Source organism: Hyla sarda, unplaced genomic scaffold, assembly GCF_029499605.1.
Source record: "Hyla sarda isolate aHylSar1 unplaced genomic scaffold, aHylSar1.hap1 scaffold_91, whole genome shotgun sequence".
Taxonomy (NCBI): domain Eukaryota; kingdom Metazoa; phylum Chordata; class Amphibia; order Anura; family Hylidae; genus Hyla; species Hyla sarda.
In genome coordinates this window covers 418141-431224 of record NW_026610938.1, presented here as the reverse complement: position 1 = coordinate 431224, position 13084 = coordinate 418141, and the positions used below count along the sequence as shown (strand labels likewise).

General features: G+C 45.9%; 6 non-coding genes across 6 annotated transcripts; all 6 read right to left on the bottom strand.

Moving 5' to 3' along the window:
- Positions 1-1744: 1744 nt before the first annotated feature.
- Positions 1745-1935, bottom strand: LOC130349135 (U2 spliceosomal RNA). Its single transcript, XR_008886538.1, has one exon. It is a non-coding gene; the product is annotated as a U2 spliceosomal RNA (small nuclear RNA).
- Positions 1936-3569: 1634 nt separating this feature from the next.
- Positions 3570-3760, bottom strand: LOC130349134 (U2 spliceosomal RNA). Its single transcript, XR_008886537.1, has one exon. It is a non-coding gene; the product is annotated as a U2 spliceosomal RNA (small nuclear RNA).
- A 2089-nt stretch (positions 3761-5849) lies between these two features.
- LOC130349255 (U2 spliceosomal RNA) lies at positions 5850-6040 on the bottom strand. The gene has a single exon (XR_008886646.1). It is a non-coding gene; the product is annotated as a U2 spliceosomal RNA (small nuclear RNA).
- Positions 6041-8135: 2095 nt separating this feature from the next.
- LOC130349132 (U2 spliceosomal RNA) lies at positions 8136-8326 on the bottom strand. The gene has a single exon (XR_008886535.1). It is a non-coding gene; the product is annotated as a U2 spliceosomal RNA (small nuclear RNA).
- A 2083-nt stretch (positions 8327-10409) lies between these two features.
- On the bottom strand, positions 10410-10600 carry LOC130349131 (U2 spliceosomal RNA). The gene has a single exon (XR_008886534.1). It is a non-coding gene; the product is annotated as a U2 spliceosomal RNA (small nuclear RNA).
- A 2089-nt stretch (positions 10601-12689) lies between these two features.
- On the bottom strand, positions 12690-12880 carry LOC130349130 (U2 spliceosomal RNA). Its single transcript, XR_008886533.1, has one exon. It is a non-coding gene; the product is annotated as a U2 spliceosomal RNA (small nuclear RNA).
- Positions 12881-13084: the final 204 nt, after the last annotated feature.

Genomic DNA, 13084 nt, shown 5'->3' with positions numbered 1-13084 from the left:
TATCAAACCAACACCCACGGGAAGCTGTAAGCATAGAGGACATGCCTGCACCCCATTGGACTTACCTGTGTGGGTTAAACCCGGGTTATTTGACAACCTATGGCGGTGATGGTTCTGCTCAGGCAGAGCAGTGCTGATGCTCCTCATAAAGCTGTCGCTGCTGTGAAGGTTCTAGGTGACATCACAAATCCCTATGGTTACATACACAACAAAGCTGGGTTGTTGTTGTTTACACTCTGCAAGGCCTGTGGAAGTGAGTGACATCATAGCACTGTAGTTCTGAGGGTTCTAGATGGATGCAACAATCTCCTGTTGCTTCTATGAAGGCCATAATAGACGACATCACCAAACAGCTCCATAGTCACATACACAGCAAAGGAGAGATGTTGTTTACACCTAGTGATGTCAGTGGTATTGAGTGACATCACAGCACAGTGCTAAGGCTCCTGGGCCTGGACACAGCAGCGGCTGCAATATCTCAACGGAGAATACGTTTATATATATGTGTGTGTGTGCGCGTATATATATATATATATATATATATATATATATATATATATATATATTTCTCCGCCGAAATCACTTTTAAACCCATTTCCACCTTTTTTTCCCTTCTCTTCCTCTTACTTTTTTTTCACGTTTTTTTACGTTTTTCTCCTTTTCGCCTCTTTTCTGGGCGTATTATTCTTCTTTTTCTTCTTTTTTTTTCGTCTAATGCATACCCCATCAGTGCAGCAATGCTTATTCAATACCGCCAGCAGATGGAGACACTGGGGGATAATTTTCTAAGGATTTATACTGATTTTTCCTGTCTGAATTTGTCGCACAGAAAGTTGCAGGCCAAATATGTGTGACATTTCTGCGACTTTAGCTTCTAGAGCATTTTTACAACATTATACATAGGTGCTGAATACATAAAAAGCGACTGTTCAGCGACAGACAAGTCGCATCGGCTGAAAGTAGGCCAGAATGTCAGTCCATGTTGGAGCAGGTTTAGATACAGTCTAAAGTATAGATCTCAAAGTCTGTGCACAGAATTTAGCAAGGGCCTCGCACCTTCTGATGCATCAGGTAGGTGCACAATAGCATAGCCTAACCCTCTGTACTTTGGTCTATATTGATGCGGGACATAGACAGCCAGCTGATGACCAATCCATTAGTGCAATGGATGGCTGGAAGCATTTGTCTTTGCCTTTGCAATACCACAGAAGCAATGCATGGTCAATGTACAGCAATGACACACCTGTGTGAACAGCCAGGAGACCCCCCCCCCCCCCCATGTTATGTTACATAGTTACATAGTTAGTACGGTCGAAAAAAGACATATGTCCATCAAGTTCAACCAGGGAATTAAGGGGTAGGGGTGTGGCGCGATATTGGGGAAGGGATGAGATTTTATATTTCTTCATAAGCATTAATCTTATTTTGTCAATTAGGAACATTCAGCACCCACCCGCTATCAAGGCAGCTGCCTATCATGTCATGCCCTACCTGCACAGGTGTGCTGGCTACTCAAATGATCCAATTAAGGAGGCCATTTAGTCAGCAGCAGCAGAAGTCCTGTGCCTGGACGCTCCAACAGCGGCCAGACACAAGCAGAAGCAGCAGAAGCAGCAGAAGCAGCAGCAGCACCACCTTTTGTTTTTTGGCTGCAGCAGCAGCAAGGCCCACAGGGCTGGCTAGCTGGCTAGCCAGCAAGCAGGTAGCAATGAAAGTAGGAATCTTTCTTTTTAACCCTGTAAGGGGGTGGTGCACTGTACCCGAAGATACTGCCATATCGGGTCAATGCATAGGGCGACGGAAGCAAGCTTCGAAATCGGCCCCCGTTCTCAAAAATCCATTTAATATATGGTCCCCAGATAGGGGACGTATCAGATATTAAACTGATAAGAACAGATACTACACTTGATCTTAGCCAAAAGGCCGAGAAGCGATAATCGTGAAAGGGGCGGGCCCAACAAGGTGCCCTTCATGGGCACTATCACTGCTTGCTGTCAGGGAGGCTGCCAGACAATTTTCCATGCACACTCTGGGCTGGGGGGCAGTCAACCACCAGTACACACAGCAGAACCTAAACCCATACCATTATTGCTAAGCAGCAAGACAGGGGCCCATTGCACTCCCACGGGGCCTTTTTAAATGCAATCCATAACCCGGATTTGCCAGGAACCCTTCTTACTCCTCCTACTTGCATGTGACACTGGGCTTAGGATCTGCATAGGAAACACACACACAAGCACACACCTACCTTTGTTGCCTGCAGATGCCTCCTTGGCTGTCCCCAAACGGTATCAAACCAACACCCACGGGAAGCTGTAAGCATAGAGGACATGCCTGCACCCCATTGGACTTACCTGTGTGGGTTAAACCCGGGTTATTTGACAACCTATGGCGGTGATGGTTCTGCTCAGGCAGAGCAGTGCTGATGCTCCTCATAAAGCTGTCGCTGCTGTGAAGGTTCTAGGTGACATCACAAATCCCTATGGTTACATACACAACAAAGCTGGGTTGTTGTTGTTTACACTCTGCAAGGCCTGTGGAAGTGAGTGACATCATAGCACTGTAGTTCTGAGGGTTCTAGATGGATGCAACAATCTCCTGTTGCTTCTATGAAGGCCATAATAGACGACATCACCAAACAGCTCCATAGTCACATACACAGCAAAGGAGAGATGTTGTTTACACCTAGTGATGTCAGTGGTATTGAGTGACATCACAGCACAGTGCTAAGGCTCCTGGGCCTGGACACAGCAGCGGCTGCAATATCTCAACGGAGAATACGTTTATATATATGTGTGTGTGTGCGCGTATATATATATATATATATATATATATATATATATATTTCTCGGCCGAAATCACTTTTAAACCCATTTCCACCTTTTTTTCCCTTCTCTTCCTCTTACTTTTTTTTCACGTTTTTTTACGTTTTTCTCCTTTTCGCCTCTTTTCTGGGCGTATTATTCTTCTTTTTTTTCGTCTAATGCATACCCCATCAGTGCAGCAATGCTTATTCAATACCGCCAGCAGATGGAGACACTGGGGGATAATTTTCTAAGGATTTATACTGATTTTTCCTGTCTGAATTTGTCGCACAGAAAGTTGCAGGCCAAATATGTGTGACATTTCTGCGACTTTAGCTTCTAGAGCATTTTTACAACATTATACATAGGTGCTGAATACATAAAAAGCGACTGTTCAGCGACAGACAAGTCGCATCGGCTGAAAGTAGGCCAGAATGTCAGTCCATGTTGGAGCAGGTTTAGATACAGTCTAAAGTATAGATCTCAAAGTCTGTGCACAGAATTTAGCAAGGGCCTCGCACCTTCTGATGCATCAGGTAGGTGCACAATAGCATAGCCTAACCCTCTGTACTTTGGTCTATATTGATGCGGGACATAGACAGCCAGCTGATGACCAATCCATTAGTGCAATGGATGGCTGGAAGCATTTGTCTTTGCCTTTGCAATACCACAGAAGCAATGCATGGTCAATGTACAGCAATGACACACCTGTGTGAACAGCCAGGAGACCCCCCCGTAGGAATCTTTCTTTTTAACCCTGTAAGGGGGTGGTGCACTGTACCCGAAGATACTGCCATATCGGGTCAATGCATAGGGCGACGGAAGCAAGCTTCGAAATCGGCCCCCGTTCTCAAAAATCCATTTAATATATGGTCCCCAGATAGGGGACGTATCAGATATTAAACTGATAAGAACAGATACTACACTTGATCTTAGCCAAAAGGCCGAGAAGCGATAACCGTGAAAGGGGCGGGCCCAACAAGGTGCCCTTCATGGGCACTATCACTGCTTGCTGTCAGGGAGGCTGCCAGACAATTTTCCATGCACACTCTGGGCTGGGGGGCAGTCAACCACCAGTACACACAGCAGAACCTAAACCCATACCATTATTGCTAAGCAGCAAGACAGGGGCCCATTGCACTCCCACGGGGCCTTTTTAAATGCAATCCATAACCCGGATTTGCCAGGAACCCTTCTTACTCCTCCTACTTGCATGTGACACTGGGCTTAGGATCTGCATAGGAAACACACACACAAGCACACACCTACCTTTGTTGCCTGCAGATGCCTCCTTGGCTGTCCCCAAACGGTATCAAACCAACACCCACGGGAAGCTGTAAGCATAGAGGACATGCCTGCACCCCATTGGACTTACCTGTGTGGGTTAAACCCGGGTTATTTGACAACCTATGGCGGTGATGGTTCTGCTCAGGCAGAGCAGTGCTGATGCTCCTCATAAAGCTGTCGCTGCTGTGAAGGTTCTAGGTGACATCACAAATCCCTATGGTTACATACACAACAAAGCTGGGTTGTTGTTGTTTACACTCTGCAAGGCCTGTGGAAGTGAGTGACATCATAGCACTGTAGTTCTGAGGGTTCTAGATGGATGCAACAATCTCCTGTTGCTTCTATGAAGGCCATAATAGACGACATCACCAAACAGCTCCATAGTCACATACACAGCAAAGGAGAGATGTTGTTTACACCTAGTGATGTCAGTGGTATTGAGTGACATCACAGCACAGTGCTAAGGCTCCTGGGCCTGGACACAGCAGCGGCTGCAATATCTCAACGGAGAATACGTTTATATATATGTGTGTGTGTGCGCGTATATATATATATATATATATATATATATATATATATATATTTCTCCGCCGAAATCACTTTTAAACCCATTTCCACCTTTTTTTCCCTTCTCTTCCTCTTACTTTTTTTTCGCGTTTTTTTACGTTTTTCTCCTTTTCGCCTCTTTTCTGGGCGTATTATTCTTCTTTTTCTTCTTTTTTTTCGTCTAATGCATACCCCATCAGTGCAGCAATGCTTATTCAATACCGCCAGCAGATGGAGACACTGGGGGATAATTTTCTAAGGATTTATACTGATTTTTCCTGTCTGAATTTGTCGCACAGAAAGTTGCAGGCCAAATATGTGTGACATTTCTGCGACTTTAGCTTCTAGAGCATTTTTACAACATTATACATAGGTGCTGAATACATAAAAAGCGACTGTTCAGCGACAGACAAGTCGCATCGGCTGAAAGTAGGCCAGAATGTCAGTCCATGTTGGAGCAGGTTTAGATACAGTCTAAAGTATAGATCTCAAAGTCTGTGCACAGAATTTAGCAAGGGCCTCGCACCTTCTGATGCATCAGGTAGGTGCACAATAGCATAGCCTAACCCTCTGTACTTTGGTCTATATTGATGCGGGACATAGACAGCCAGCTGATGACCAATCCATTAGTGCAATGGATGGCTGGAAGCATTTGTCTTTGCCTTTGCAATACCACAGAAGCAATGCATGGTCAATGTACAGCAATGACACACCTGTGTGAACAGCCAGGAGACCCCCCCCCCCCCCCCATGTTATGTTACATAGTTACATAGTTAGTACGGTCGAAAAAAGACATATGTCCATCAAGTTCAACCAGGGAATTAAGGGGTAGGGGTGTGGCGCGATATTGGGGAAGGGATGAGATTTTATATTTCTTCATAAGCATTAATCTTATTTTGTCAATTAGGAACATTCAGCACCCACCCGCTATCAAGGCAGCTGCCTATCATGTCATGCCCTACCTGCACAGGTGTGCTGGCTACTCAAATGATCCAATTAAGGAGGCCATTTAGTCAGCAGCAGCAGAAGTCCTGTGCCTGGACGCTCCAACAGCGGCCAGACACAAGCAGAAGCAGAAGCAGCAGAAGCAGCAGCAGCACCACCTTTTGTTTTTTGGCTGCAGCAGCAGCAAGGCCCACAGGGCTGGCTAGCTGGCTAGCCAGCAAGCAGGTAGCAATGAAAGTAGGAATCTTTCTTTTTAACCCTGTAAGGGGGTGGTGCACTGTACCCGAAGATACTGCTATATTGGGTCAATGCATAGGGCGACGGAAGCAAGCTTCGAAATCGGCCCCCGTTCTCAAAAATCCATTTAATATATGGTCCCCAGATAGGGGACGTATCAGATATTAAACTGATAAGAACAGATACTACACTTGATCTTAGCCAAAAGGCCGAGAAGCGATAACCGTGAAAGGGGCGGGCCCAACAAGGTGCCCTTCATGGGCACTATCACTGCTTGCTGTCAGGGAGGCTGCCAGACAATTTTCCATGCACACTCTGGGCTGGGGGGCAGTCAACCACCAGTACACACAGCAGAACCTAAACCCATACCATTATTGCTAAGCAGCAAGACAGGGGCCCATTGCACTCCCACGGGGCCTTTTTAAATGCAATCCATAACCCGGATTTGCCAGGAACCCTTCTTACTCCTCCTACTTGCATGTGACACTGGGCTTAGGATCTGCATAGGAAACACACACACAAGCACACACCTACCTTTGTTGCCTGCAGATGCCTCCTTGGCTGTCCCCAAACGGTATCAAACCAACACCCACGGGAAGCTGTAAGCATAGAGGACATGCCTGCACCCCATTGGACTTACCTGTGTGGGTTAAACCCGGGTTATTTGACAACCTATGGCGGTGATGGTTCTGCTCAGGCAGAGCAGTGCTGATGCTCCTCATAAAGCTGTCGCTGCTGTGAAGGTTCTAGGTGACATCACAAATCCCTATGATTACATACACAACAAAGCTGGGTTGTTGTTGTTTACACTCTGCAAGGCCTGTGGAAGTGAGTGACATCATAGCACTGTAGTTCTGAGGGTTCTAGATGGATGCAACAATCTCCTGTTGCTTCTATGAAGGCCATAATAGACGACATCACCAAACAGCTCCATAGTCACATACACAGCAAAGGAGAGATGTTGTTTACACCTAGTGATGTCAGTGGTATTGAGTGACATCACAGCACAGTGCTAAGGCTCCTGGGCCTGGACACAGCAGCGGCTGCAATATCTCAACGGAGAATACGTTTATATATATGTGTGTGTGTGCGCGTATATATATATATATATATATATATATATATATATATATATATATATTTCTCCGCCGAAATCACTTTTAAACCCATTTCCACCTTTTTTTCCCTTCTCTTCCTCTTACTTTTTTTTCACGTTTTTTTACGTTTTTCTCCTTTTCGCCTCTTTTCTGGGCGTATTATTCTTCTTTTTCTTCTTTTTTTTCGTCTAATGCATACCCCATCAGTGCAGCAATGCTTATTCAATACCGCCAGCAGATGGAGACACTGGGGGATAATTTTCTAAGGATTTATACTGATTTTTCCTGTCTGAATTTGTCGCACAGAAAGTTGCAGGCCAAATATGTGTGACATTTCTGCGACTTTAGCTTCTAGAGCATTTTTACAACATTATACATAGGTGCTGAATACATAAAAAGCGACTGTTCAGCGACAGACAAGTCGCATCGGCTGAAAGTAGGCCAGAATGTCAGTCCATGTTGGAGCAGGTTTAGATACAGTCTAAAGTATAGATCTCAAAGTCTGTGCACAGAATTTAGCAAGGGCCTCGCACCTTCTGATGCATCAGGTAGGTGCACAATAGCATAGCCTAACCCTCTGTACTTTGGTCTATATTGATGCGGGACATAGACAGCCAGCTGATGACCAATCCATTAGTGCAATGGATGGCTGGAAGCATTTGTCTTTGCCTTTGCAATACCACAGAAGCAATGCATGGTCAATGTACAGCAATGAAACACCTGTGTGAACAGCCAGGAGACCCCCCCCCCCCCCCCATGTTATGTTACATAGTTACATAGTTAGTACGGTCGAAAAAAGACATATGTCCATCAAGTTCAACCAGGGAATTAAGGGGTAGGGGTGTGGCGCGATATTGGGGAAGGGATGAGATTTTATATTTCTTCATAAGCATTAATCTTATTTTGTCAATTAGGAACATTCAGCACCCACCCGCTATCAAGGCAGCTGCCTATCATGTCATGCCCTACCTGCACAGGTGTGCTGGCTACTCAAATGATCCAATTAAGGAGGCCATTTAGTCAGCAGCAGCAGAAGTCCTGTGCCTGGACGCTCCAACAGCGGCCAGACACAAGCAGAAGCAGAAGCAGCAGAAGCAGCAGCAGCACCACCTTTTGTTTTTTGGCTGCAGCAGCAGCAAGGCCCACAGGGCTGGCTAGCTGGCTAGCCAGCAAGCAGGTAGCAATGAAAGTAGGAATCTTTCTTTTTAACCCTGTAAGGGGGTGGTGCACTGTACCCGAAGATACTGCCATATCGGGTCAATGCATAGGGCGACGGAAGCAAGCTTCGAAATCGGCCCCCGTTCTCAAAAATCCATTTAATATATGGTCCCCAGATAGGGGACGTATCAGATATTAAACTGATAAGAACAGATACTACACTTGATCTTAGCCAAAAGGCCGAGAAGCGATAACCGTGAAAGGGGCGGGCCCAACAAGGTGCCCTTCATGGGCACTATCACTGCTTGCTGTCAGGGAGGCTGCCAGACAATTTTCCATGCACACTCTGGGCTGGGGGGCAGTCAACCACCAGTACACACAGCAGAACCTAAACCCATACCATTATTGCTAAGCAGCAAGACAGGGGCCCATTGCACTCCCACGGGGCCTTTTTAAATGCAATCCATAACCCGGATTTGCCAGGAACCCTTCTTACTCCTCCTACTTGCATGTGACACTGGGCTTAGGATCTGCATAGGAAACACACACACAAGCACACACCTACCTTTGTTGCCTGCAGATGCCTCCTTGGCTGTCCCCAAACGGTATCAAACCAACACCCACGGGAAGCTGTAAGCATAGAGGACATGCCTGCACCCCATTGGACTTACCTGTGTGGGTTAAACCCGGGTTATTTGACAACCTATGGCGGTGATGGTTCTGCTCAGGCAGAGCAGTGCTGATGCTCCTCATAAAGCTGTCGCTGCTGTGAAGGTTCTAGGTGACATCACAAATCCCTATGGTTACATACACAACAAAGCTGGGTTGTTGTTGTTTACACTCTGCAAGGCCTGTGGAAGTGAGTGACATCATAGCACTGTAGTTCTGAGGGTTCTAGATGGATGCAACAATCTCCTGTTGCTTCTATGAAGGCCATAATAGACGACATCACCAAACAGCTCCATAGTCACATACACAGCAAAGGAGAGATGTTGTTTACACCTAGTGATGTCAGTGGTATTGAGTGACATCACAGCACAGTGCTAAGGCTCCTGGGCCTGGACACAGCAGCGGCTGCAATATCTCAACGGAGAATACGTTTATATATATGTGTGTGTGTGCGCGTATATATATATATATATATATATATATATATATATATATTTCTCCGCCGAAATCACTTTTAAACCCATTTCCACCTTTTTTTCCCTTCTCTTCCTCTTACTTTTTTTTCACGTTTTTTTACGTTTTTCTCCTTTTCGCCTCTTTTCTGGGCGTATTATTCTTCTTTTTCTTCTTTTTTTTCGTCTAATGCATACCCCATCAGTGCAGCAATGCTTATTCAATACCGCCAGCAGATGGAGACACTGGGGGATAATTTTCTAAGGATTTATACTGATTTTTCCTGTCTGAATTTGTCGCACAGAAAGTTGCAGGCCAAATATGTGTGACATTTCTGCGACTTTAGCTTCTAGAGCATTTTTACAACATTATACATAGGTGCTGAATACATAAAAAGCGACTGTTCAGCGACAGACAAGTCGCATCGGCTGAAAGTAGGCCAGAATGTCAGTCCATGTTGGAGCAGGTTTAGATACAGTCTAAAGTATAGATCTCAAAGTCTGTGCACAGAATTTAGCAAGGGCCTCGCACCTTCTGATGCATCAGGTAGGTGCACAATAGCATAGCCTAACCCTCTGTACTTTGGTCTATATTGATGCGGGACATAGACAGCCAGCTGATGACCAATCCATTAGTGCAATGGATGGCTGGAAGCATTTGTCTTTGCCTTTGCAATACCACAGAAGCAATGCATGGTCAATGTACAGCAATGACACACCTGTGTGAACAGCCAGGAGACCCCCCCCCCCCATGTTATGTTACATAGTTACATAGTTAGTACGGTCGAAAAAAGACATATGTCCATCAAGTTCAACCAGGGAATTAAGGGGTAGGGGTGTGGCGCGATATTGGGGAAGGGATGAGATTTTATATTTCTTCATAAGCATTAATCTTATTTTGTCAATTAGGAACATTCAGCACCCACCCGCTATCAAGGCAGCTGCCTATCATGTCATGCCCTACCTGCACAGGTGTGCTGGCTACTCAAATGATCCAATTAAGGAGGCCATTTAGTCAGCAGCAGCAGAAGTCCTGTGCCTGGACGCTCCAACAGCGGCCAGACACAAGCAGAAGCAGAAGCAGCAGAAGCAGCAGCAGCACCACCTTTTGTTTTTTGGCTGCAGCAGCAGCAAGGCCCACAGGGCTGGCTAGCTGGCTAGCCAGCAAGCAGGTAGCAATGAAAGTAGGAATCTTTCTTTTTAACCCTGTAAGGGGGTGGTGCACTGTACCCGAAGATACTGCCATATCGGGTCAATGCATAGGGCGACGGAAGCAAGCTTCGAAATCGGCCCCCGTTCTCAAAAATCCATTTAATATATGGTCCCCAGATAGGGGACGTATCAGATATTAAACTGATAAGAACAGATACTACACTTGATCTTAGCCAAAAGGCCGAGAAGCGATAACCGTGAAAGGGGCGGGCCCAACAAGGTGCCCTTCATGGGCACTATCACTGCTTGCTGTCAGGGAGGCTGCCAGACAATTTTCCATGCACACTCTGGGCTGGGGGGCAGTCAACCACCAGTACACACAGCAGAACCTAAACCCATACCATTATTGCTAAGCAGCAAGACAGGGGCCCATTGCACTCCCACGGGGCCTTTTTAAATGCAATCCATAACCCGGATTTGCCAGGAACCCTTCTTACTCCTCCTACTTGCATGTGACACTGGGCTTAGGATCTGCATAGGAAACACACACACAAGCACACACCTACCTTTGTTGCCTGCAGATGCCTCCTTGGCTGTCCCCAAACGGTATCAAACCAACACCCACGGGAAGCTGTAAGCATAGAGGACATGCCTGCACCCCATTGGACTTACCTGTGTGGGTTAAACCCGGGTTATTTGACAACCTATGGCGGTGATGGTTCTGCTCAGGCAGAGCAGTGCTGATGCTCCTCATAAAGCTGTCGCTGCTGTGAAGGTTCTAGGTGACATCACAAATCCCTATGGTTACATACACAACAAAGCTGGGTTGTTGTTGTTTACACTCTGCAAGGCCTGTGGAAGTGAGTGACATCATAGCACTGTAGTTCTGAGGGTTCTAGATGGATGCAACAATCTCCTGTTGCTTCTATGAAGGCCATAATAGACGACATCACCAAACAGCTCCATAGTCACATACACAGCAAAGGAGAGATGTTGTTTACACCTAGTGATGTCAGTGGTATTGAGTGACATCACAGCACAGTGCTAAGGCTCCTGGGCCTGGACACAGCAGCGGCTGCAATATCTCAACGGAGAATACGTTTATATATATGTGTGTGTGTGCGCGTATATATATATATATATATATATATATATATATATATATATATATATATTTCTCCGCCGAAATCACTTTTAAACCCATTTCCACCTTTTTTTCCCTTCTCTTCCTCTTACTTTTTTTTCACGTTTTTTTACGTTTTTCTCCTTTTCGCCTCTTTTCTGGGCGTATTATTCTTCTTTTTCTTCTTTTTTTTCGTCTAATGCATACCCCATCAGTGCAGCAATGCTTATTCAATACCGCCAGCAGATGGAGACACTGGGGGATAATTTTCTAAGGATTTATACTGATTTTTCCTGTCTGAATTTGTCGCACAGAAAGTTGCAGGCCAAATATGTGTGACATTTCTGCGACTTTAGCTTCTAGAGCATTTTTACAACATTATACATAGGTGCTGAATACATAAAAAGCGACTGTTCAGCGACAGACAAGTCGCATCGGCTGAAAGTAGGCCAGAATGTCAGTCCATGTTGGAGCAGGTTTAGATACAGTCTAAAGTATAGATCTCAAAGTCTGTGCACAGAATTTAGCAAGGGCCTCGCACCTTCTGATGCATCAGGTAGGTGCACAATAGCATAGCCTAACCCTCTGTACTTTGGTCTATATTGATGCGGGACATAGTCAGCCAGCTGATGACCAATCCATTAGTGCAATGGATGGCTGGAAGCATTTGTCTTTGCCTTTGCAATACCACAGAAGCAATGCATGGTCAATGTACAGCAATGACACACCTGTGTGAACAGCCAGGAGACCCCCCCCATGTTATGTTACATAGTTACATAGTTAGTACGGTCGAAAAAAGACATATATCCATCAAGTTCAACCAGGGAATTAAGGGGTAGGGGTGTGGCGCGATATTGGGGAAGGGATGAGATTTTATATTTCTTCATAAGCATTAATCTTATTTTGTCAATTAGGAACATTCAGCACCCACCCGCTATCAAGGCAGCTGCCTATCATGTCATGCCCTACCTGCACAGGTGTGCTGGCTACTCAAATGATCCAATTAAGGAGGCCATTTAGTCAGCAGCAGCAGAAGTCCTGTGCCTGGACGCTCCAACAGCGGCCAGACACAAGCAGAAGCAGAAGCAGCAGAAGCAGCAGCAGCACCACCTTTTGTTTTTTGGCTGCAGCAGCAGCAAGGCCCACAGGGCTGGCTAGCTGGCTAGCCAGCAAGCAGGTAGCAATGAAAGTAGGAATCTTTCTTTTTAACCCTGTAAGGGGGTGGTGCACTGTACCCGAAGATACTGCCATATCGGGTCAATGCATAGGGCGACGGAAGCAAGCTTCGAAATCGGCCCCCGTTCTCAAAAATCCATTTAATATATGGTCCCCAGATAGGGGACGTATCAGATATTAAACTGATAAGAACAGATACTACACTTGATCTTAGCCAAAAGGCCGAGAAGCGATAACCGTGAAAGGGGCGGGCCCAACAAGGTGCCCTTCATGGGCACTATCACTGCTTGCTGTCAGGGAGGCTGCCAGACAATTTTCCATGCACACTCTGGGCTGGGGGGCAGTCAACCACCAGTACACACAGCAGAACCTAAACCCATACCATTATTGCTAAGCAGCAAGACAGGGGCCCATTGCACTCCCACGGGGCCTTTTTAA